The sequence below is a fragment of the Zalophus californianus genome, chromosome 8, assembly GCF_009762305.2.
Source record: "Zalophus californianus isolate mZalCal1 chromosome 8, mZalCal1.pri.v2, whole genome shotgun sequence".
Taxonomy (NCBI): Eukaryota; Metazoa; Chordata; class Mammalia; order Carnivora; family Otariidae; genus Zalophus; species Zalophus californianus.
In genome coordinates, this window is record NC_045602.1 from 12,116,099 (window position 1) to 12,143,006 (window position 26,908).

At 38.1% G+C, this 26,908-nt stretch overlaps 1 protein-coding gene across 5 annotated transcripts in view; it reads right to left on the reverse strand.

The window, feature by feature from the left end:
* The window catches only part of NBAS (NBAS subunit of NRZ tethering complex), a 353,391-nt gene that overhangs the window by 235,106 nt on the left and 91,377 nt on the right, over nucleotides 1-26,908 (reverse strand). The window lies entirely within an intron of this gene.

The following is a 26,908-nucleotide window of genomic DNA, read 5'->3' on the forward strand; positions in this document are numbered from 1 at the left end:
AATAATGCCGTGGGACCCTCAGCAAAATAATATTCATTTGGTATTTAAAGACTGGAAAGCTATAAAACTTTAAGCTTCACTGAACAGAAATGGGTATGAAAACATACCTATTTTTATCAGAATGCAGTATTAAAGACAAGTTCTGCTCAGAGGTACACTCCAAAAGGCAGGCCTGAAGAATCTTGAGTTAATAAAGTATTTTTGCTGCATTTTCAAAGCAAAGCACAACTAAATGTTTCTAAATGTGCTCATCACCACTGATGTAGTAATAGTACGACCTGTACTACTATTAGTATATTGGCAATAATCGGCAACAATTATCTTTAACATCTACTGATCTCTTACTATGGACTAGACAGGATGAAATGCATTTAACCTACAATACCTCATTTAGTCCTACCAATTCAGTGTAGCTGGTGATAGGATCTTCCTTGTACTACAATGGGAAAACTGAGGCCTAAGTTAATTTGCCCATCCTCATAAAACTAATAAATGACAGTGCCAGGATTTCAACACAACCAGTTAGAATCCAAAACTTAAGACTTCTAGCTAGCACAGACCTCTAGAAAGGGCACAGGGTCTACAATCTAGCCCCCAACAGCAAATCCATCCTTTCTCATTTCTACCATTCCCGTGCTTCATACCTAAGAGCCAGCAGGCAAGATGTGTAGGTGGCCAGAAGAGGGTCACTTGAGCCTTCCTGATAATTTAACTCAGACAACCCAATAAGGACCATTTACATGCATACCTTAAGTACAATATAAAACCAAACTCAATACCAGTAGCTTACTAATATGACGAAACCAACTTCTACCAAATATGGCTGGACCTTAGGTCTGATTACCGACACTTAGATAAAAGCAAAAAAAAACCAAAAACTTTCTTTCTGCTCTTTTCTTACAGGATGTTTCTGCAAAGCAAACTCTTTTAAAACACATTTTAGGAGTTTAAAATACTTGCTATAAAAATACTGTAAGTTCTTTATCATGCTTCAAATAACTGCATTTCAAAAACAGGATCTCCTCCCTACCCAGAATATAAATTCTTTGAGGGCAAAATTTTTGTTTGTTTTGTTTACTGCCATATCCTCAATACCTAAAACAGTGCCTGGCATTTAGCAGACTCTAAAATAATGTGGCAATTGAATTATTAAATGAAAGCACAAAGATTTTTTTTACATGAACACTGTCAACTATACTCAATTTTTTTTCAAAAAGTGCTCTCATGAGTATCACAGAAATTCAAAATTGGAATAAAGCAATGAAAGCGGACAATCTGTTCATAAAAACAGATATGCCAAGGAAGTACACACACATGTATAGAGAGAATCTGCAGATCTGAGCGTGAGAACACAAATACTTTCCTTAAATAGACCACTACACGCTGATGAACCAGTAAGCTACACTAGTAGTGGTGCACATCCAATCGAGGTAGTGGGACATGTCATGTTCTAGTTCAGGTGGGAAAAATATTTCAGAATATATATTTCCCTAAATCTCACCATTCTTTACACTTGAAAATAACTAATTGGTTCTATCATTACCTTTTTAAAAATGCCCAAATTTTAGTTACTTATTCCTTCATAAGGTAAGCAGAATGATAGCACATACAATAAAATTCAGAGAAAACCTTTTTCATTAATTCTGTTCACAATAAACATATTAGTCATGTAAATCGGTCAATGGGCTAGGTGAAACTATGGTTCAAAAAAAAACCTAGAGAACACACTGCTTCCTTCTAATGATTCTTTTTTAAAGATTTTATTTATTTATTTGAGAGAGAGAGAATGAGAGAGAGAGAGAGCACGAGAGGGAAGAGGGTCAGAGGGAGAAGCAGACTCCCCGCTGAGCAGGGAGCCCGATTACTTCCTTCTAAAGAATTGTAAGAAGTTTTGGGAAGTTGCAAAAGTTACACCGAATCTAAAGTTCCACAAACACAAAACATTTACATATACTTTGTTTCATCTTTGTCTTTTATTGTTTCTGCTTGGCTTAAGAAGTCTTAAAACTTAAATGCATCATCCCCCACTAAAAATGGGAAGTACAGGGTAAACTTAAATGATCTCTTTACAAAATAATGGCTGCTTAATTTTAAGATTCTTTATATTAGAACCGTGTTCATTGTTTTATTCCAAACAATAAACTGCTGGTTTCATCTGAAGGTAACATTTATCTGTCAGCAGGAAAGGAATGAATATTACAAGTTCTATTATGTCTGACTATTCTCTCGCCAATTATTTCTCACACTAAATTTGAATGTTTTATTTCAAAGAAATTTTATCAAGAATAAACTTACAGAAAGTTCTTTTGTTCATGTTCTATGCCATGGAAACAAAAGGCAAAATAGACTGTGCATTACTAATTGCCACCTTTTAATGTGCTGGTTTTAAGATGTGGAGTTATATTTATTTATATTTATTTCTGTTATTTAGCATAGAAGAAAATGTTCTGGTAAATAAAGGACAAGAAATGTATACTACACTGTGGTTACCATTACTGAAGAAATCACACTGGTCTGAAACTCAGTGGGAAACCAATCAAAACGCTGTTGTCATTCAGAAGGCCAGGCTGGAAAAAAGGCATCACTCCCGAGTTCTCTTCTGAACCAACAGGATTCACTCTCATTAATATATGACTTAGAAAATACAGCAGATTAAGGAGTTATTTTGAAACTTAACCCATATTCTCAGATGTTAGCGATGAATACAAGAGACCAGGGTGAAAATACCACCTCCAGGACTGGACTGTCCTCCCCGCTCCACCAGCTACTTCCTCTGTTCCCGGGGACCCAGCTGCTTCATCTATTTAGCAAATACTGTAATATTATCTGCCCCAAATGAAGACAAGACTAGACAAATATTTTCTTGAATTCTAATCCATTATAATTAAGAGTACGGTCTCAGAAGTCTAACCTCTGTGACAGATGCCACCCTACACAGCTGTGTAACCTTGAGGGAGTTCTTCAATCGGCCTGTGCCTCAGTTTCCCCATTAGTAAAACAAAGAATAACAGGATTTGTGGAGAATCGAGTGAGCACATCTAAAGACTTTATAGAGTGGTACCTGATACATAATAAGTGTTCAACCATCATAAAAAGCATCATTATTCCTAACACCAGCAAGACGGTTTTCATGGGGAGTAAAACACAAGATCTATGTAACTGGGTGACATTTCAAGATCTACTTTATGATAAATAGTAACACTATATAAATAATACCAATGATTATGTTTACAAATACCTAGCAACTGCACACCATCCTGAACATATGGTACCTGGCCAACATAATAAGCAGTAATAAGCAGTGATGAGCTGATTTATGGGGTAGAAATAAGCAACAATATCTACAAGGCATCATCTCTCTCCCAAAATGCTTAAAACAAAGTTTGAAAATAAATATTTTACCATCAGCAAAGGATGACCTGATTACTTCTGAGGAGAACAAGTTGGCGAAATCATTAAAGTTTAAGGGAAAGCCACAAACTTCAAAGGAAAATCCCTCCCGAAAAGCTAAGTGAGAAAGGCTACTCTTTCACCAAGGTGTTGGCTGTCAACAAAACAAGGGGCAACAGATGACTAGAGAGGTCAGTGATTGGAAGACTGACCCTTGCACATCACCTGTCCCTTGGAGAGAGAACCCTAAATCTGAAGAAGAGGCACTCAAGGTCCTCAGAACAATGAAAATACTTATGTTTGCTACAAGGAAAGTTACTAGGGGTAAAAAAAAGGCATCCTCAAACCCGACTTCAGTGGCATATACTTTAAAAAAATAGGCTAAAATAGACAACTTTTTTTTTTAAATCCCCAAAACATTTATGTAGTAATGTTTACATTCAGCATGTGGTGTCACACACAACAAATATTTATAAATGTTTCTTTTTTAATTTATTTGTGTCATGATTTTCATATTTATAATACTCCACCTATGGAAAATGGGGTGAATTAAAATTGGTGAATTATAACTTTCATTTATAGCATAAACTCAACTATAGTTTCAGAGTTGCCAGTGTTTCATTCAGGAAGGGAGAACACATTCAATGTGACAATACGGAAAGATTTGAGGTCTAAGAGTCAACTAAGCATTGATGAGGACTATTTCACACGAGGGAGGCTCAAAACTACATGTGCCAACCACCATCAGGGAGGTAACATTAAGAGAAATCAAGTCAATTTCACTCCCTGTTCTGTTACTTAGACTGAATAGCAGCAAAACTCATTTCATACAACTTAAAGATAACAAGACCCTGACAAATCTCCTTTGGTCTATTAATTAAACCCCAGCAAAACCTTCCAGGACAAAAATAAAGGTATATGACATCTGAATTTATCAACTACAAAATTTCCCAACTACAAAACTGAAATGTACCAAAATGTTTATGCATTGTATCAGTGTACTTTACAAACCCTGACCCTGTATAAGGTTATAATGCTAACAGAGTCTGAACCAAACCAAAGTTGAACCACAAAGGATTAGAGAGAAAAATAAGCATTTTTTTTATCTTCCTTTTACTCATACAACTAAAGAAAACAGCAAAATAATGCCTACGCAGATCTCAAGACACAGGAAATGTTATTTCCCCATTATCACCCTTCAAGATCCCATATATTCCTACCTCTAGACCTGCACTGAATGGACATTTCACATATAGCACTTCCTATGTGTGAGCACAAATACAAAGTTCTAACCAATATATACACACACATATAAATTCAGCAGTCCTGAGAGACAGACATTATCTTTCTCATTTTACAGTGGCAGAGAAATGTTTACTAACAATGCAAAGTCACACAACTAAAAAGCTGCAGCTGGCATCTGAACCCAGACAGCCTGGTTCCAGAACCTGACTTACTGAGTGAATGAATAAATGATCAGTAGGAACATATCCACGGATATTCTCTTCATTCTAATATCAGAGCTCTCAAAAACAAACAACAACAACAAAAAAACCTTTTAAGAATTGAAAAGATTTAATCAAGATATAAAACATGAGAAATTGTTCAACATCGCTAATCATCAAGGAAATGTAAATCAAAACCACAATGAGGTATCACCTGACACCTGTAAGAATGGCTAGAACCAAAAAGACAAGAAATAACAAGTATTGGCAAGGATGTGGAGAAAAAAGAACCATCATGCATTGTTGGTGGAATGTAAATTGGTGCAGTCAATGTGGAAAACAATATGGAGGTTCCTCAAAACCATATGATCCAGTAATTCCATGACTAGGTATTTACACAAAGAAAATGAAAACACTAATTTGAAAAGATACATGCACCCCTATGTTTACTGCAGCATTATTTACAAGAGCCAAGATATGGAAGCAGCCCAAGTGTCCATCAATGGATGAATGGATAAAGATGATGCAGTGTACATATATACAATGGAATATTATTCAGCCATAAAAAAGGTTGAGATTTTTTTTTTTTTTTTTTTTTTTGCCATTGTGACAACATGGGTGGACCTAGAGGATATTATGCCAAGTGAAATAAGTCAGACAGAGAAAGACTAATACCATATGATTTCATTTATATGTGGAATCTAAAAACAAATGAGTAAACAAACGAAAAGCAGAAACAGAACACTGCGTGTTATGCAACTGAAGAATTACTGAACTCTACATCTGAAACTAATGATGGATTGTATGTTGGCTAATTGAATTTAAATTAAAAAAAAAAGAAAGAAACCCATAAACACAGAGAACTGATGGTTACCAGAGGGCAAGTGAGTGGGGGGATGAGCAAAATGGGTGAAGGGTAGTGGGAGCGATAAGCTTCCAGTTATGGAATGAGTAAGTCCCAGGAATAAAAGGCACAGCTAGGGAATACAGTCAATGGTATTATAATAGCATTGAATGATGACAGATGGTAGCTACCCTTGCAGTGCGTATAGCATAAGGCATAGACTTGTCCAATCACTATGTTGTGAAACTAATTTGACACTGAAACCAATCTGAAGCTAATGTAACACTGTGTGTCGACTAAATTTCAACTTAAAAAAAGAAAAAAATTTAATCTGAACAATAAATGAAAAATATAAACGTCAATTAAGACTACATAGCTGAGACTGTGATACTTTTGCAGCATTTACCTCACTGTCACTGTGATTATTTGTACACAAGTGATTCAGAGTGGAGGCACTTTACACCCTCAGTACCTATCTTACAGAAAAGTATCAGCAAAATGATTCAATCAAGTAATGACTCAGCAAGCTCCTTTTAAAAAGGAAGCCTTATATTACTCTAACTTAAAAAAAAAAAAACTCTACAAAAAAAAAAAAGAAAAATTTACACTTCAGAAATCAAGTTGTATAGTGGCAATAGGAAGAAAAAAATGTGGACTGAGATTCAAAAAGAATTTTTAAAAATTATAAATTCAACACTTTAACCTCACCTAAATGGATACAAAAAGCAGTCTGATTCATGGCATGCATATTTACAATGTTGTCTTTAATTGGCTCAATCAATGTGGTGATCTGTAGAGGAAAAAAAAAATTAAAACCTTCTGTCATGTTCCTAGATAAAGCTCACCTGACTTTCTTCCACATTACTAAGCTTTGTATGTATTACCATTACTGCTGTCACTGCACAGAATTACAGATGGTCCCCAACTTAGAATGGTTCGATTTACAATTTTTTTACTTTACAATGGCGTGAAAGGTATATGCATTTCAGTAGAAACTGTGCTTTGAATGTTCAAGTTTGGTCATTTTCTGGGCTAGTGTTATGCAGTATGATACCGTCTCCTGATGCTGGACAGCGCCAATGAGCCCAGCTTCCAGTCAGCCATGCGACCGACACAAAGGATAAACACCCAATTTACTTACAAAGCTTCTGTAATCATACAACCATTCTGTTTTTCCCTTCAGTACAGTATTCAATAAATTACCTCAGATGCTCACCACTTTATTATAAAATAGGCTTTGTTTTGATGATTTTGCCCAACTGTAGGCTAGTATTAAGTATTATGAACATGTTTAATGTAGGCTAAGGTAAGCTATGATATTCAGTAGGTTAGGTGTATTAAATGTACTTTCAACTTAATACTTTTAACAATGGGTTTATCAGGCTATAACCCCATCATAAGTCATGTAAGATATGTACAATTATTTATTTGTGTCTTGCTCCCTTACTAAACTACAAGCTCCTTCAAAGTTTGAGTATTTTTTATCTTTAGTGCAATACCTGGCATTCATTTAAACCCCGCTAAATACTTGATGGATAGATAAAAATATATTGAGGAGTTCATAACATATGTAAAAGTTAAATATAGGACAACAATCATTCAAAAGCCAGCAGGGAGAAAAATGGAAACATACTGTGGTAAGGTTCTTACATTATACATGAAGCTCTACCGTATTATTTGAAGGCAGACTATCTAAGTTAAAGACACATGCTGTAGACACTAGAGCAACCACCAAAAGAAAAAGAAAAAGGTATAGCTAATAATCCAATAAAGGAAATTAAATGGAATTATAAAAAATAGCCAATTCAAAAGAAGGCAGGAAAAGAGAAAAAGGCAAACAATGAATGGAACAAATGATAAACAAATACCAAGATGTCATCTTTGAACTGAACCATACTGAACTGTGCATTATATATAAATAGCCAGAGCATGACAACATAGAGGCAGAGATTACTAGATTAAACAGCAAGATTCAATTACAGTTAACCCTTGAACAACACTGGTTTGAACTATGTGGGTCCATTTATACACAGATTTTTTTCCGATAAATACAATACAGTATTGCAACTGTTTTTTCTTCCTTATGATTTTTTACTAACATTTCCATTTCCCTAGCCTACTTTACTGTAAGAATACAGTTATATAATACATACAACATATGTGTTAATTGATTATTTATGTTACTGGTAAATTCTGGTCAACAACAGGCTATTAGTAGTTAAGCTTTGGGGGAATCAAAAGTTACATGTGGATTTTTGACTGCACAGGGGGGTCAGTGCCCCTGACACCCAGGTTGTTCAAGGATCAGCTGTGTATTATCTATAAGAAATATACTTTAAATATAAAAAACAAAATAACAATGTACATCCAGCTTTAGAAAAGTATCCAACTTGAAAGACATCAGAAACCTGAGCTCTCTTGAGAGTAAGAAGTTACTTATGCTTTTCCAGAGTTTAGGTAAAATAGTCCGCAGAAGCCACTCCATTTCTTTCACAGACAAAACTAAGCTGTGGCGTCAGAAGTCAGGGTAGTGGTTCTCTTGGATGAGGTGACTACAAGAAGGTAAACAGGACAGGGGATAAGGGATGCTGATGAAGTTGTTCTTCAACTTGTTCATGAATTCACCAAATTGTACATTTACGGTTTGTACACTTTCCTGTATATATAATTCAATACAAAGTAAAAACAAAAACTTCAAAATTGCATTTGAAATAAGGTCCACTAAGCAACTTCTTGATTAATAATCTGGAACCTCAGGTACCCAATTCCAGGAAAGGGGTGCTGTCCCAGATGAGCAATCACAGCATCAGTGTCATCAGGAGGGATATTCCTTATTATAATTTGACATTTTGTTCATTCATCAGTCTCTTGCAAGCCTACTTAATGCGCCTGAAACTAAAAGAATCTATGACATGCCTTTCAACATGCACCAAGGACACTGGTGCTGCTGCCACAGCCATACCTTTGGCTACTCTAACCACTGCCGTACATGGGACGCCACCGCCATGCTCGGAACAGTGGCAGAGGACATCACTCTTACGTCACTCAAGCGTCACGATACCTCCACAATGTCCCCATCCCACACATGAAGAAACTCAAGTTTAGAGAAGCTAAGTGACTTCCCAAATGTAACACAGCCAGCAAAGTATCAGGACCAAGACACACACCCATGTTTTTGATGAAAGTCTTTGCTCTTCCCAGAATACCACTGTCCTACCACTTCTCTCCATCAAACAGATGGCAATACCATGTCACATGATCCCAACATTTATGTACGTCATGGAGTTTTTTCCCTACAGTCATTACATATAGTATCAAAACTTTTGGGATTAAAAATTGGGTACGTATGGAGATCAAAACATTTCTTAAAATAATGCATGGACTTTGTGTATGAAATATGAATTTGATTCTTAATAGAATTTTTCTTATTACAAATACAATATTTAAACAGTCTTGTCTATATCAGAAATTGGGAAAGTGTCTCACAGGGTTATTTATATGTTAATTAAATATAGTGTGATAAAGAGATTCACTGCTGTTACAGACAAGTATTTACATATTAATGAAATCTTGACTGGAAAAGACATTGTGTGATCAAGAAAAATTATAGGGACTATTTCCCTAAGGTAATTCAACCATTCAGAAGATGTTATAATCTACTTAAAGATCACATGTTCAGAATTATTGGGCAGGGTACTTAGAGCAGGGAGGAAAATGAATAATGAAAGAAAAATCTCATCTCCATGAAAAGAGTATCATTTGGTACCATAAGGTAATGCTGAATCTAGTAACAGATTTTTAGGAGAGTGCATTCGTTTAAAAAACAAGCACCCTCTCAAAGAGGTCTTAATTTCAAATAAAATTAGAAACTTTGAACCGCATTAAGCCATATTAAAAACATTTGACAATATTACATATATACACTAAAATAACAGTGCAATTAAAATTATTTTTAAAATAACTCCCTATTTCAGCATATATTCCTACTAATGCCTCTCAGTTTTGCCCTGAAAGCAGGATAACAATCCCTTTTGTTTATCCCATAAACATGCTGTGAGAATTACATGTGAAACATAAAATTGGTTTGTAAATTAAAAAAAAAAAAGTTCCATACTCAAAAGAGGAAATGAATGAACAAATCAGTACACCTTCATTTCTTTAGAGTACCAAATACATTCTTCTCAGAGTACCAAATACATAACAAATATCAGTATCAACATACTTTCCAAAGCCCATAAAAAACTACAGTGAAATAATATTCATTTCCACCTTGTTAATCAAAGAAATTGCCCTAAATGCATTCTGTTGCTTTACATAAATAGGAAGACAAGAACTAACTGAGTCAAGATCTAAGGTGCCCATAGTGCCCGGAGACAAGCAAACCAACTATCCCATGGCCAGCCCCAGACCCTGCTCCCAGACACTTGAGGTGATTAGCTTTTCCTTTCTGATCCAAATACCAGGTTATCCTTGGATTCAGAAACTGCCAACATATCCCGTTTTGTAAAGTACTCTCTATACTCCTCTCACCACAGAAGGCCAAATACTTATTCCAAGTCTAAAATACAAACCAATTTATTGTTCTTTGTTCACAGCAGTTCAGAAATAAACTGCACATACGGGAACTGAATTTTGATTAGGTAACTAATCAACTTTTCAATTTTAAAGGGAAAAGAAACACTTTTATTTTTCTCTTGAGAATCAAACAAGTGAATGCAATGCCCCAATTTTTTCCATAATTATTTCATCATCCAAGCTAGTTTAGGTGATATTTCCATTACAACAACAAAATTACAATGGGAATGACCAACAGAAACTGCTTTTTAACAATTTCAGAGAAGAAAAAAGAAATCTCTATGAACAAGAGTAAGCTACATAAAAATGTAAGGAAAAACAGATTCCTGATTGTTTACTGGAAATCCTGTGCATTAATTCATTTCATTTCAACTAACAAATTTACCAGGAACATCTTTTGTCCAGGTGAAGCCTGAGTGGGTAAAACAACTTCATGTTAAATATTCAGATGACTCTTTCCTCCTCAAACTTCCCAATACCAAAAATCACACTCAACTTTCAACATCTAGAGCAAACTTGACCTCTTCCAGGAAGGCTTTCCTGATTTACATCCTTTGTAACAGACAGTAACCTCTCCCACCTCCAAACCTATCTATACTCGTCCTACAACATGTACTTTAATTGTATGACAGTTGCAGCTATACCCAATCCACCTGATACCTCCCCTACTAGACTCTAATTCACCTGTGGACAGGCACCACATTTGATTCACATCACACAATCTCAAATGACTCCTCCATCTTCTTTAAACTGTTCCTTCAATGAAAACAAAGTAAGATAAAGCTATATAAGCGTGCTTTAATCTTTAAATCAGTTTCACAGGTACTCATGATTTGTTATAAACTTCACTTAAAAAAGATTAAAATTCAAAAATCAGCGTCTGCTTTGAAAGAAACATTAATATGCTTCTTATGGGAGAGAAACCTCCAGAATATCCTTAAAACTATGAAACTAAGCCACCATTAATTGATTCCAGTACGGTCTTCTGTTGCCTTTCAAGGAGAATAAACAAAAATTTACAGCTCGGAATTAAAAGCTGCTTAGGGTCAACTCTGATTTCAACGAAAAAGGTGGTTCAAATTATTTCTATTAAAAAAAAAAAGACCACCAACTAATATAAAACATCAAAGCATCAACAATTCGAAACTGCAAGTGTAATAAAAAGTAAACTTCTACCTCTCTTTCAGTTGTGAATAAGGGAACAATGTCATCTGATTTCCTAAGGATAAATTATTTATTAATGATTTACGTTATAAGATAAAATCAATTTGACCAAAATCAAATTTGTCCTACTGGGAATTTTAATAAAATGCATATTGATGTTGGCTATTTTAAGACATAAATTTTATGTTATTGTAATTATAGAAAAAGTCTCCATGTTTGGCTACTCAAACCCAAGATTTAGAAAACAAAGTGTTAAAGGAGATACTAGAAGTTCCCTTCACTTTGTACACCCTCTTTATCACCAAGAGATGAAGAGGTTTTCCATAGGAAGTTAGGCAATAATGGTAACTTGCATCTCAAACTAGAATTCATCTTCATCCTTTACTTCATTTGGGAAGTACTTTCGCAGCATAAATAGAAACGTAACCCACAGATGGCAAGCCACTCTAAATTTCATTTAAGCGTAATATTAACTACCCTAAAAGTGTATTATGCGGGGCACGTGGTTGGCTCAGAAGGTTAAGCGTCTGCCTTCAGTTCAGGCCATGATCCCAGGGTCCTGGGAACGAACCACACATCGGGCTCCTGCTTCAGTGGGGAGCCTGCTTCTCCCTCTGCCTCTCCCCCTGCTCATGCTCTCTCTCTCCCTCTCTCTGTATCTCTGTTGTCTCAAATGAATAAATAAAATCTTTAAAAAATAAAAATTTTTTTAAAAAGTGTATTGTGCCTGCATGATATTATGCTAAGTGAAATAAAAGAGCCACAAAAAGACAAATATTGCATGATTCCACTTCTGTGAGGCACCTAGAGTAGACAGCTTCAACCAGATACAAAGCAGAATGGTGCTGGTCAGGGGCCAGGTTGAGTGGAAAATGGTGAGTTGTTCAATGGGCAAAGAACTTCAGTTTCACAAGATAAAGAGTTTGGAAATTCGTTGAACAAGGTGAATGTAATTACTACTGAACTGTATGCTGAAAAATGGTTAAAATGGTAAATTTGATGTTACGCATTTTTTACAATTAAAATTTTCTCTAAAAAAGTAAAAAGCTGAGGCGGAGCAAGATGGTGTAGGAGTAAGGAGACGTGGATTTTGTCTGGTCTCAGGAATTCGGCTGAATAGGGATAAAACCATTCTGAACACCTACGAACTCAACAGCAGACCGAAGAGGAGAGTAGCAACAGTTCTCTGAACAGAGAAGCGACCACTTACTGGAAGGTAGGACGTGCGGAGAAGTGAATCCGAGGTGATATTGGGGAGGATAGACGGCGGGGGAGGGGGCCTCCGTCAGCCGCTTCTGGCAAGTGACAGAGCCCCGGAGCACAAAATCAGAACTTTTAGAAGTCGGCTCCGCTGAGGGACGTCGCTCCAGTGGCTAAGTGGGGGGTGGAACCCTCACGGGACAGTGTGGCCTCAGGACGCTCCGGGTCACAGAAAGACCGGGGGTGCCTGAGTGCAGTAGAGCTCACGGGTATCGAAGCGGGGAAGCCGGCTGCAGAGACGGAGCCAAGGCGCGGGCTCTCAGCTCGGGGTGGCCATAAACTGTGACCCAGGGCACAGTCGGGCCACTGCGCCTCCAGCAGGGACCCAACAAGCGGCAGAGCCGGGGAGACTCCCCTTCCTCGCCCGGGAGGAGCGGCGCAGGAGCGCACCGCAGGGATCTGCTGGGTTTGGAGACTCCACACGGGGTCGGGTGCCAGAGATTGAAACGATCGGTCACAGACCGGGTGAGCACGGAGTGCAGCCAGAGACCGGGCAGACGGGAGTGACTGACTGCTTTTCTCTGGGGGCACACTGAGGAGCGAGGCCCCAAGTTCTCAGCTCCTCCAGGTGGAGATTGGGAGGCCACCATTTTCACCCTGGTCCTCCAAAGCTGTACCAGAGCTTGCAGGGAACAAAAGCTCCTGAGAGCAAACCCTAGCAGCTTGCTTAGCCCAGAATGACAAGGGCGGGGCAATTCCGCCTGCGGCAAAGACATTTGGGAACCACGGCAACAGGCCCCTCCCCCAGAAGATCAGCACCAACAGCCAGCAAGCCAAGACCAAGTTTACTGATCAAGGAGAACGGGAGAACTCCAGCGCTAGGGGATACTGCACAGAGAATTCATGGAGTTTTTACCATGATTCATTAGTTTTTCAAAGTTAATTTTTTTAACTGTTTTTTTCTTTTCTTGAATTTTTCTTTTTCCCTTTTTCAACCAACATCTTATCAATCCCTTTTTTAAAAAAACATTTTTTATTTTTCATTTTTAGAGTCATATTTTATCCCTTCATAGTAGTTACCCTTATTTTTGGCATACATATATAAGTTGTTCTCTCTTTAAAATTTTGAGATACAGTTTCTTCTAACAGACCAAAATATACCCTAAATCACTAGTGTATGGCTTTGTTCTAGTCTCCTGCCTGGTCACATTCTCTCCCTTTTTCTTTTTTTTTAAATCTTCTTCTTTCTTCTTTCAAACAACTTCTTATCTTATCATTTCCTTTAGTACAATCTTTTATAATTTTCGTCTTTACAGTCATCTTCCATCCCTTTATTATATCAACCCTTATTTTGTACATATATAAGTCTTTCTTCCTTTAAAATTTTAGGAGGCACTTTCTTCTAACAGAAAAAAATACACCCAAAATCTAATCTGTGCCACTGATCTATGCACTAGCCTAATCATATCTGATCATATTCTGGTTTTTGTTTTGTTTTATTCTGTTTTTATCTTTTTTCTTCTTTTTTTTTTCCTCTATTTTCTTTCTTTCCCTTTCTTTTCCCCTGCTTTCAGGTCTTTCCTGATTTGTATAGAGTATATTTGCTGGGGACGTTGTTAAACAGTTAGCATTTTGTTCTCTCATTCATCTATTCTCCTCTGGACAAAATGACAAGACGAAAAAAATCACCTCAGCAAAAAGAACAAGAGGTAGTACCGTCTGCCATGGACCAACTCAATACAGACAGTAGCACAATATCGGACCTAGAGTTCGAATCATGACTTTAAAGATACTAGCTGGGCTTGAAAAAAGCGTGGAAGTTATTAGAAAAACCCTTTCTGGAGAAATAAAAGAACTAAAATCTAACCAAGTCGAAATCAAAGAGGCTATTAATGAGGTGCAATCAAAAATGGGGGCACTAACTGCTAGGATACATGAGGCAGAAGAGAGAATCAGCGATATAGAAGACCAAATGATGGAAAATAAAGAGGCTGAGAAAAAGGGAGAGAAACAACTACAGGATCACGAGGGCAGAATTCGAGAGATAAGCGATACGATAAGATGAAACAACATTAGAATAATTGGGATTCCAGAAGAAGAAGAAAGAGAGAGAGGGGCAGACGGTATACTGGAGCAAATAATAGCAGAGAATTTGCCTAATGTGGGGAAGGAAACAGGCATCAAAATCCAGGAGGCACAGAGCAGCCCTCTCAAAATCAACAAACATAGGTCAACACCCCGACATCTAATAGTAAAACTTATGAGTCTCAGAGACAAAGAGAAAATCCTGAAAGCAGTTTGGGAGAAGAGATATGTAACCTACAATGGTAGAAACATTAGACTGGCAACAGACCTATCCACAGAGACCTGGCAGGCCAGAAAGGACTGGCATGATATCATCAGAGCACTAAATGAGAAAAACAGGCAGCCAAGAATACTATATCCAGCTAGGCTGTCAGTGAAAATAGAAGCAGAGATAAAAAGCTTCCAGGACAAACAAAAACTAAAGGAATTTGCAAACATGAAACCAGCCCTACAAGAAATATTGAAAGGGGTCCTCTAAGCAAAGAGAGAGCCTAAAAGCAGCATAGATCAGAAGGGAGCACAGACAATATACAGTAACAGTCACGTTACAGGCAATATAATGGCACTAAATTCATACCTTTCAATAGTTACCCTAAATGTAAATGGGCTAAATGCCCCAATCAAAAGACACAGGCTATCAGATTGGATTCAAAAACAAGACCCATCCATATGCTGTCTGCAAGAGACTCATTTTAACTCCAAAGACACCCCTAGATTAAAAGTGAGGGGGTGGAAAACCATTTACCATACTAATGGACACCAAAAGAAAGCTGGGGTGGCAATCCTCATATCAGACAAATTATATTTTAAAACAAAGACAGTAATAAGAGATGAAGAAGGACACTATATCCAACAAGAAGATCTAACAATTGTAAATATCTATGCCCCTAACATGGGAGCAGCCAATTTTATAAGGCAATTAATAACAAAAGCAAAGAAACACATTAACAATACAATAAGAGTGAGGGACTTTAACACCCCCCTGACTGAAATGGACAGATCATCTAAGCAAAAGATCAACAAGGAAATAAAGACTTTAAATGACACACTGGACCAAATGGACTTCACACACATATTCAGAACATTCCATCCCAAGGCAACGGAATACACATTCTTCTCTAGTGCCCATGGAACATTCTCCAGAATTGATCACATCCTAGGTCACAAATCAGGTCTCAACTGGTACCAAGAGACTGGGATCATTCCCTGCATATTTTCAGACCACAATGCTTTGAAACTAGAACTCAATCACAAGAGGAAAGTTGGAAAGAACTCAAATACATGGAGGCTCAAGAGCATCCTACTAAAGAATGAATGGGTCAACCAGGAAATTAAAGAAGAATTAAAAAAATTCATGGAAACCAATGAAAATGAAAACACAACGGTTCAAAATCTTTGGGATGTAGCAAAGGCAGTCCTAAGAGGAAAGTATAGAGCAATACAAGCCTTTCTCAAGAAACAAGAAAGGTCTCAAATACACAACCTAACCCTACACCTAAAGGAGCTAGAGAAAAAAACAGCACATCAAGCCTAAACCCAACACGAGACGAGATATAATAAAGATGAGAGCAGAAATCAGTGAAATAGAAACCAAAAGAACAGTAGAACAGATCAACGAAACTAGGAGCTGGTTCTTTGAAAGAATTAACAAGATGGATAAACCCCTGGCCAGACTGATCAAAAAGAAAAGAGCAATGACCCAAATCAACAAAATCATGAATGAAAGAGGAGAGATCAAAAGCAACACCAAAGAAATACAAACAATTATAAGAACATATTATGAGAAACTCTATGCCAGCAAATTAGATAACCTGGAAGAAATGGGTGCATTCCTAGAGATGTATCAACGACCAAAATTGAACCAGGAAGAAACAGAAAACCTGAACAGACCTATAACCACTAAGGAAATGGAAGCAGTCATCAAAAATCTCCCAACACACAAAAGACCAGGGCCAGATGGCTTCCCAGGGGAATTCTACCAAACATTTAAAGAATTAATACCTATTCTTCTGAAACTGTTTCAGAAAACAGAAATGGAAGGAAAACTTCCAAATTCATTTTATGAGGCCACCATTACCTTGATCCCCAAACCAAAGACCCCATCAAAAAGCAGAATTACAGACCAATATCCTTGATGAACATAGATGCAAAAATTCTCACCAAAATACTAGCCAATAGGATCCAACAGTACATTAAAAGGATTATTCACCATGACCAAGTGGGATTTATCCCCGGGCTGCAAGGTTGGTTCAACATCTGCAAATCAATCAACGTGATACAAAACATTAACAAAAGAAAGAACAAGAATCATAGGATCCTCTCAATAGATGCAGAAAAAGCATTTGACAAAGTACAGTATCCTTTCTTGATCAAAACTCTTCAGAGTATAGGGAGAGAGGGTACATACCACAATATCATAAAAGCCATCTATGAAAAACCTACAGCAAATATCATTCTCAAGCTTTTCGCAGGAACGCGGCAGGGATGACCACTATCACCACTGCTATTCAACATAGTATTAGAAGTCCTAGCCACAGCAATCAGACAACAAAAAGAAATCAAAGGCATCCACATCGGCAAAGAGGAAGTCAAACTCTCACTCTTTGCAGATGAGATGATACTGTATGTGGAAAACCCAAAAGACTCCACCCCAAAACTGCTAGAAATCATACAGGAAATCAGTAAAGTAGCAGGATATAAAATCAATGCACAGAAACCAGTGGCATTCCTATACACCAACAAGACAGAAGAGAGACAAATCAAGGAGTCGATCCCATTTACAATTGCACCCAAAACCATAAGATACCTAGGAATAAATTTAACCAAAGAGGCAAAGGATCTGTACTCAGAAAACTATAAAATACTCATGAAAGAAATTGAAGAAGACACAAAGAAATGGAAAAACGTTCCATGCTCATGGATTGGAAGAACCAACATTGTGAAGATGTCAAGGCTACCTAGAGCAATCTACACATTCAATGCAATCCCCATCAAAATACCATCCATTTTTTTCAAAGAATGGAACAAATAATCCTAAAATTTGTATGGAACCAGAAGAGACCCCGAATAGCCAGAGGAATATTGAAAAAGAAAAGCAAAGCTGGCGGCATCACAATTCCGGACTTCCAGCTCTATTACAAAGCTGTCACCATCAAGACAGTATAGTACTGGCACAAAAACAGACACATAGATCAATGGAACAGAATCGAGAGCCCAGAAATGGACCCTCAACTCTATGGTCAACTCATCTTTGACAAAGCAGGAAAGAATGTCCAATGGAAAAAAGACAGTCTCTTCCACAAATGCTGTTGGGAAAATTGGACAGCCACATGCAGAAGAATGAAACTGGACCATTTCCTTACACCACACACAAAAATAGACTCAAAATGGTTGAAAGACCTAAACGTGAGACAGAAGTCCATCAAAATCCTAAAGGAGAACACAGGTAGCAACCTCTTCGACCTCAGCCGCAGCAACTTCTTCCTAGAAACATCGCCAAAGGCAAGGGAAGCCAGGGCAAAAATGAACTATTGGGATTTCATCAAGATAAAAAGCTTTAGCACAGCAAAAGAAGCAGTCCACAAAACCAAAAGACAACCGACAGAATGGGAGAAAATATTTGCAAATGACATATCAGATAAAGGGCTAGCATCCAAAATCGATAAAGAACTTATCAAACTCAACACCCAAAGAACAAATAATCCAATCCAGAAATGGGCAGAAGACATGAACAGACATTTTTCCAAAGAAGACATCCAAATGGCCAACAGGCACATGAAAAAGTGCTCAACATCACTCGGCATCAGGGAAATCCAAATCAAAACCTCAATGAGATACCACCTCACACCAGTCAGAATGGCTAAAATGAACAAGTCAGGAAACGACAGATGTTGGCGGGGATGCAGAGAAAGGGGAACCCTCCTACACTGTTGGTGGGAATGGAAGCTGGTGCAGCCACTCTGGAAAACAGTATGGAGGTTCCTCAAACAGTTGAAAATAGAGTTACGATACGATCCAGCAATTGCACTACTGGGTATTTAACACAAAGATACAAATGTAGGGATCCGAAGGGGTACGTGCACTCCGATGTTTATAGCAGCAATGTCCACAATAGCCAAACTGTGGAAAGAGCCAAGATGTCCATCGACAGATGAATGGATAAAGAAGATGTGGTGTATATATACAATGGAATATTATGCAGCCATCAAAAGGAATGAGATCTTGCCATTTGCAATGATGTGGATGGAACTGGAGGGTGTTTTGCTGAGTGAAATAAGTCAATCAGAGAAAGACATGTATCATATGACCTCACTGATATGAGGAATTTTTAATCTCAGGAAACAAACTGAGGGTTGCTGGAGTCGTGGGGGGTGGGAGGGATGGGGTGGCTGGGTGACAGACATTGGGAAGGGTATGTGCTATGGTGAGCGCTGTGAATTGTGCAAGACTGTTGAATCACGGATCTGTACTTCTGAAACAAATAATGCAATATATGTTAAAAAAAAAAAAAAGAAGAAGAAGAAGAAGTTAGCAGGAGGGGAAGAATGAAGGGGAGTAAGTCGGAGGGGGAGACGAACCATGAGAGACGATGGACTCTGAAAAACAAACTGAGGGTTCTAGAGGGGAGGGTGTGGGAGGATGGGTTAGCCTGGTGATGGGTATTAAAGAGGACACGTTCCGCGTGGAGCACTGGGGGTTATGCACAAACAATGAATCATGGAACACTACATCAAAAACTAATGATGTAATGTATGGTGATTAACGTACAATAAAAAAAAGTAAAAAAAAAAAGTAAAAAGCTCATAATGGCCACATAGTCTTAACGGCCCCCATGCATAACAGAGCCAGAAATATACAAAGCCAAAAATATGACTTCAAAATGCACAAAAGATATATTCATTCTGAATCGAACTGTTGAAGAACACAATTAGTCTATCACCTTGCTGCATTATCAAGTCGGGTAGAGAGCACCACAAAGAGATTAAAGCCTAGGAAAAGTAGAAATGATTCAAGGTTAGCAAGGGAATAAAATGCTAGGGACAAACATGCGTTACAGTATGCATGGCACAAAGAGGTCCTGGGTCTGCAGGTCATGGGGAGAAATGCTTCTGCCAGTCATACAACTTATCGTACTGTTTTGCAATATTGTTCTAAATGAACGCAGGTGAAAGAAAGTGCTTTCTATTTCTATGCTCTAGAAAAAGAGCAGTTTCTATGGTTTTTTTTTTAAGATTTATTTATTTGAAAGAGAGAGAATGAGAGAGAGAGAGAGAGAAAGAGAGAGCACATGAGAGGGGGTAGGGTCAGCGGGAGAAGCAGACTCCCTGCTGAGCAGGGAGCCTGATGCAGGACTCGATCCCGGGACTCCAAGATCATGACCTGAGCCGAAGGCAGTTGCCTAACCAACTGAGCCACCCAGGCGCCCTTTTTCTTTTCCATTTTTTTTATGTTTTTTTTTTTTTTTAAAGATTTATTTATTTGAAAAAGAGCAGTTTCTAAATAGCCAGGTATGTACTGACATAAGATTAGGCTGACATCCTACATGATCTAAACAACGAATGACTTAACGTCTTTTACCCAGCCCCTTATGATTTTTAGTCTTAATGGGATGTCACATAAATTACCATGGAGCTGAAGGCAGAGAATGATTAGAAGTCAACAAATAATTCTTACAATCACAAATTCAGAAAAGAAAACAAACGTCTGCAACACATTTTTATGGTTCACACAAGTACAATCCATCCGCATGTTACAGCACGCTTTTCAAACTTTCAATCACCAAATAATCTAACTAAACTCAGATATTTACAAGCAACAAACTGCCAAGTTACTATAGTAACAGCTTGTCTAGGACAAGGACAATGCAGTGTTCTGGATATTTGACTTCCATCAATAGAGTTTTACCACTTGTAACTCTAAAACATATTAAATATTATAATATCCCCAAATACATTAAATAATGCAATCTTTCCTTATTGAATCTGGAAATGATCCAGGAATATAGATATGAGTATCAATTTTCATTGTCTAGCAAATATACGTGTCAAAGAATTTCCTGACTGATATATATGTACAGCAGAGTTTTTTTCCATATATTAAAAATAAATGAAATCTAAACACATGTGGTATCCCAGATTGGATTCAGAAACAGAAAAAGGGTATTAGTAGAAAAACTAATTATATCCAAATAAATCTGTCATTTAGTTAACAGTATTGTACAGTCAGTTCTGCTATACGGTTTTGAAGACGCAAATTTGTTCCAGTGATATATACAAGGGTGTTCCCTTGTACACTTGAGCGTAACACAAATTTCACATTTGCTGACGCCCAATTTCATCCACAAGAAATGTTAGGTGCACACAGAAAACTGAACCCAGCCACGTCGGGTTACATGTGCAGGGACACCCAAACATCTACCAGCGACCTCAGTTTCCAGAATGTGTTAGGAAGCCCCCCATCCACATCTGGTGGAGCAACTTTCCACGAATTTCTAACCACCCCCCTTCCTCCATTTCCCAATAACACAGGCGTGCAACTCTTCCAACACCCACTTCCATGCGCAAAGTATTTCTAAGGGCTTTTTTTTTTTTAAGGTAAGTGCCATATTTTAGTATTTGCATGTCTGTTACCCATGTAAAACATGTAAAAATATGTTAGGACTTTCATTTGGTTTGTTTCCCTGAACAAAGTTTCTGAGTGCTAGACCATTAATCCCACTTCTCCCAACAGCCCTGGGGTTTTCACTGCAAGATTTTGCATAGTCAGTGGTTTTCAGGAGTGCATATGTCACGTTACAGCAGAACTGACTATTCCAGTGACAATTTCTTAGTTTTGACAAATGTGATATGATTATATGGGAAGAAAGGAGAAGCCAAGTGAAGGGCATACAGGAACTCCCTGTATTCTTCATTCAACTTTTCTGTAATTATAAAATTATGCCAATAAGAAGTTTAAAACAGTAAGCATATAAAGTAGATAAAGCCAAGGCCCTACTATAGGATTCTGCATTAACAATTGCTAACACTTACGTAGCCTTTATTTGGTGCCAAGCACTGTTCTCAGTGTTTTATATACACTGACTCATTAAACATTCTCACAAGGCTAAGAGGTAGGTGTTACAAGCATGCCCATTTTACAGGTGAGAAGACTGAGGTGCATTTAAGAAAAGTTATCCAAAAACACAAACTAGACTACCTGGCTCTAGAATCGAAGCTCTTACCCCAACGCTACTTCAACAGACAACTGTTCAAAATACAACTTTTTTGAACTAGGTTACTTCCATCATTCTGGAAATATTCTACAATAGGAAAAGAGGCATAAAAGGAAAAAATAAAATAATCTTTCTAAACCATGCCTTAAATATCAAAAATCCCAAAAGTTAAAAAAAAAAAATCCCTTTTATAAAAACCAATTCTATTAGCAAAAATTGTGACAGCTAATAAAGACAGTAAGAAATGTCACCTTTGTACTTCAACTAAAACAGTCAACTAGAATATAAAGTATTACACATTTTACAGCAATGACAAACTAAGGATAGTAAGAAAAAGATGTATTGTCTAGGATAGAAAATGTAATTTCAAAGTTTTACAAAACTTGCTCACATTTCATCACTGTCAAACACACATGATAATTAAAGAATGACAACATAAAACACAAAACTAACACATGTCACAGAAGTTTCCCAGCAATCATAATCATCAAATTTGGTTCAAACACAACTGGCTCATCAAACTTTGAGTAAATGACAAAGCAAAAGTTCTGCCTACAGAATCTCGACACGAGGTCAGTAAAAGGCCACTTTGCTGGCATAACTTACTATTGCTTCCCAAGATATTACATGGCTTGAACTCTAAAATGCAAAGCCCTACCTACCCTCCCATGTACACTCTACATAGTGAACAATACACAAGGTCCTTCCCTTATGGATATGATATTCATTCATTCAACAAGTATTTACTGAGTGCCTACAACATGCCAGTCAATCTTCTAAATGCAGCAGGGGCTAAGGAAGGGGAGAAAACACACCAAGTCCCTGTCCTACTAGAACCGTTATTTTAGCAGGGAAGCAAATAACAAGATAAGTAAATAGAGGGGCGCCTGGGTGGCTCAGTTGGTTAAGCGACTGCCTTCGGCTCAGGTCATGATCCTAGAGTCCCGGGATGGAGTCCCGCATCGGGCTCCCTGCTGCTCAGCAGGGAGTCTGCTTCTCCCTCGGACCCTCCCCCCTCTCATGCTCTCTCTCTCTCATTTCCTCTCTCAAATAAATAAATAAAATCTTTAAAAAAAAAAGATAAGTAAATAGAACTCAAGCTAAGGTAGGGGTGATAAATGCTAGCAAGAAAATAAAGCAGAAAAGGAGGATTTAAAGTGCGGGTAAAATCGTAAATAGGATGGCCAAGGGAGATGAGATAAAGTGGAGAAGACGTGCAACCATATGATATGTTAGGTGTACGTGCTACGAAGAAACACCTGCTAAGGGCAAAAGCAGTGGGAGGGAGCGGAGGCTATGGAAGGAGAGTGGTCAGAGAAAGAGATTGACCTTTGAGAGGAGACTCAGAAGAAGTAAGAGGCCCAGGCACATGAAGATCTGGGAGAAGGGTGCACCAGGCAGGAGGCACACTGGCCTCAAAAGCCCGATGGCGGGGGCAGGCATGGCACGCTCCAGGGCAGAGGGGCTTGTGGGGCAGGAGGGAGGAAACGAGGGACTGGACACCACTGTCCTAAGGGCAAGCTGAAGACTGTGCAGAGTTCCACAGCCATTCTGCCTTCTAGGAGCCATACATTTAGAGGTGAGTAGCTGGTTCCAAATCCATTTAACAGATTACTGAAAAGTCATTTCTTGCAAAATACAAGTGGAGGGGTTAACGGGCCAATAAAGCAGGATGAAGCAGGCTTGGGTGCTGAGCAGTATATACACTCAGAGAAAAAAGGCAGCTGTACAGAAAGTTCTACTGTCCTTGAAGGCAGTAAATGAGGAAGAGGGAAGATCATGTTACTAGTTTTCAAACACTGCAAGTGAGGGGACTTTAAAAAAAAAAAAAAAAAAAGGCAGAAAAGGCTGCAAATGTATTAAGAGTCTTTTCAAACTCTTATTTCCTCCTCAGTTTGAAAGTATGATGCTGTACGCAGGAATTTCTCTTGAACATACCTGATTAACTCCTGCTAAAGAGGAAGTGTGTTTTTTCCTCACTTCAGAATCCCTCCCACAGTGCCAGGCACACAGACAGTGCTCAGCAAACGGTGGGTGGGGACATGCAGAGGGGCATGTCCCAACAAAAGAGACACTTTGTGTTGCTCTGACTGGAAAATAAATACCAAGTATTCAAAGAAGAATAAATTTCCTCAAAAAGGAAATGATTTCTATAAATAGATCTTACTGATCCATACATCCATTAGAAAAAAACTTGAAACTGGGGAAAAAAGTCAGACTTTCACTCTGGGCTACAACAGCACTGGACTCGTGAATTAAGGTCATCAGAGCCTCAGTGAGACACTAACCAGGATGCCTCCATTGTTAAAGGTAAGAAGTCTATTCTGGGGGCGCCTGGGTGGCTCGGTCGGTTAAGTGGCTGCCTTCAGCTCAGGTCATAATCCCAGGGTCCTGGGATCGAGCCCCGCGTCGGGCTCCCTGCTCGGCGGGGGAGCCTGCTTCTCCTTCTCCCTCTGCCTCTCTGCCTACTTGTTCTCTCTCTCTCTCTCTCTCTCTCTCTGCCAAATAAATAAATAAAATCTTTAAAAAAAAAAAAAAGAAGTCTATTCTGTTGTACTTCCTTCGGGACTTTGATCTCTCTTATAAATGGACACAAGAGAGCCCTAATTGATCCAGCAAACAAACATTTTCAGAGATCAATCACACAAGCACCAGCCTAGGCCATGAGAATCCAAAAATAAGGAGGAGATGGTCTCTACCTTAAAGAGTTAGTTTTGGGTTGAAGGTTGGATGTTTATTAAAAAAGGGAACAAAAGGGAGAAAAGCTGAACTAAAAATGACTGACTAAAATACACTGTAAAAAGGGTTATACTACAAGAACAAAGAATGATGAAAATATAGGAAAAGGAGTAAGTCTATGGAAGACCTCACAAAAGAGGCTATGCCTAAAATAGAACTACAGGTTTGCTTTGCAGCCACATAAAATCATAAGGAGACAGAGACAATACTGTTAAAACCTACTGTTGTTCCTCATTCTTTCTAATTAGAGCAAAACTACACTCAATGAGACTTTGAGAAACAAAAATCTTTATTTCCTTAATGTGTTTAAAATGAATATAAAGACTCCTAAGAAACCAGAGTCTTTTCAAAATTTGTCTAAGCAACATATCCCAACACAGTGATTCCAAATAACTTTATCTTCTTTTACCCTCTGCTATAATATGGTATAGCTGAAGTATTTATCACAATTTAAGTTGGTTATAGCAGCCCCAATAAAGGAACCACAGGGCATTCAGAGATAACCCAGCACTGGGCATTGTAAAACTATTTTGCAAACCAATTCTGAAATCTCAGAAAATCATATGTTCATCTAAGCAGCCATCAGGAGACAATAACCACAACTGAACTCAAATCTAAGGACAAACTACTTTAAAAAAAAAAAAATTAAGAGACGATAGCCCTCCCCCCTTTTTTTAAGAGATAGGCCATTTACATTCAACCCCGATGTTTATAGCAGCAATGTCCACCATAGCCAAACTGTGGAAAGAGCCAAGATGTCCCTCGACAGAGGAATGGATAAAGAAGACGTGGTATATATATACGATGGAATATTATGCAGCCATCAAAAGGAATGAGATCTTGGGGCGCCTGGGTGGCTCAGTTGGTTGAGCGACTGCCTTTGGCTCAGGTCATGATCCTGGAGTCCCGGGATCGAGTCCTGCATCGGGCTCCCTGCTCAGCGGGGAATCTGCTTCTCCCTCTGACCCTCTTCCCTCTCGTGCTTTCTATCTCCCATTCTCTCTCTCTCTCTCAAATAAATAAATAAAATCTTTAAAAAAAAAAAAAAAAAGGAATGAGATCTTGCCATTTGCAACGACATGGATGGAACCGGAGGGTGTTATGCTGAGTGAAATAAGTCAATCAGAGAAAGACATGTATCATATGACCTCACTGATATGAGTAAGTCTTAATCTCAGGAAACACACTGAGGGTTGCTGGAGTCGTGGGGGGTGGGAGGGATGGGGTGGCTGGGTGATAGACACTGAGGAGGGTAAGTGCTATGGTGAGTGCTGTGATTTGTGCAAGACTGTTGAATCACAGATCTGTACCTCTGAAACAAATAATGCAATATATGTTAAGAAAAAAAAAAAAGAAGATAGCTGGAGGGGAAGAATGAAGGGGGGTAAATCGGAGGGGGAGACGAACCATGAGAGACGATGGATTCTGAAAAATAAACTGAGGATTCTAGAGGGAAGGGGGTGGGGGGATGGGTTAGCCTGGTGATGGGTATTAAAGAGGGCACGTTCCGCGTGGAGCACTGGGGGTTATGCACAAACAATGAATCATGGAACACTACATCAAAAACTAATGATGTAATGTATGTTGATTAACATAACAATAAAAAAATTTTTTTAAAAAGAGATAGCCCATTTATTTTCAGATTAGATCTATTTTTGCAAAGAGGAAGAGAACAATAAAATTATATTCTAAAATGCCTATAAATATACATTCACAAAATACATTTTACATATCACTATAAGGATATAAAAGAAATTATTTGAAAATGAAAAGAGCACCTCAAGCTTCTTTTTGTTCACTTTTATCATGACAAAGACTTTTTTTTTTTTAGTACTAAGAGTAGTGCCAAATGAGGAATTTAGAACTTATTTTTTGAGCTTCCTGATCTACAACTATAAAAAATAAAAGTTGCAAATCTCGGCCGTATTTTATATAGAGTTACATTACTAAACCTCTGTAAATCTGTTTTCTGTAGTAAGAGGAATAATACCAAAAGTGGAAACCAGATATAACTATGTATGAAATACCTACTAATTACTCTATAAATGTTGGCCTTCCCCATCAACACCCAAGCCTACAAATAGGATAGTGGGTGGAGGTGACAGGGGAGAAATAAGGAAGCTAAATGATCCACTAAATTCCAGTAACATCCCTTAACAGTGTAAAGTTGCCAGTAGCTAAAATTTGTAATAATGATTTCAACTGGAATGGTCATAATTTCTTACAGTGTTTTACAGATCACAAGCAGACCTTATA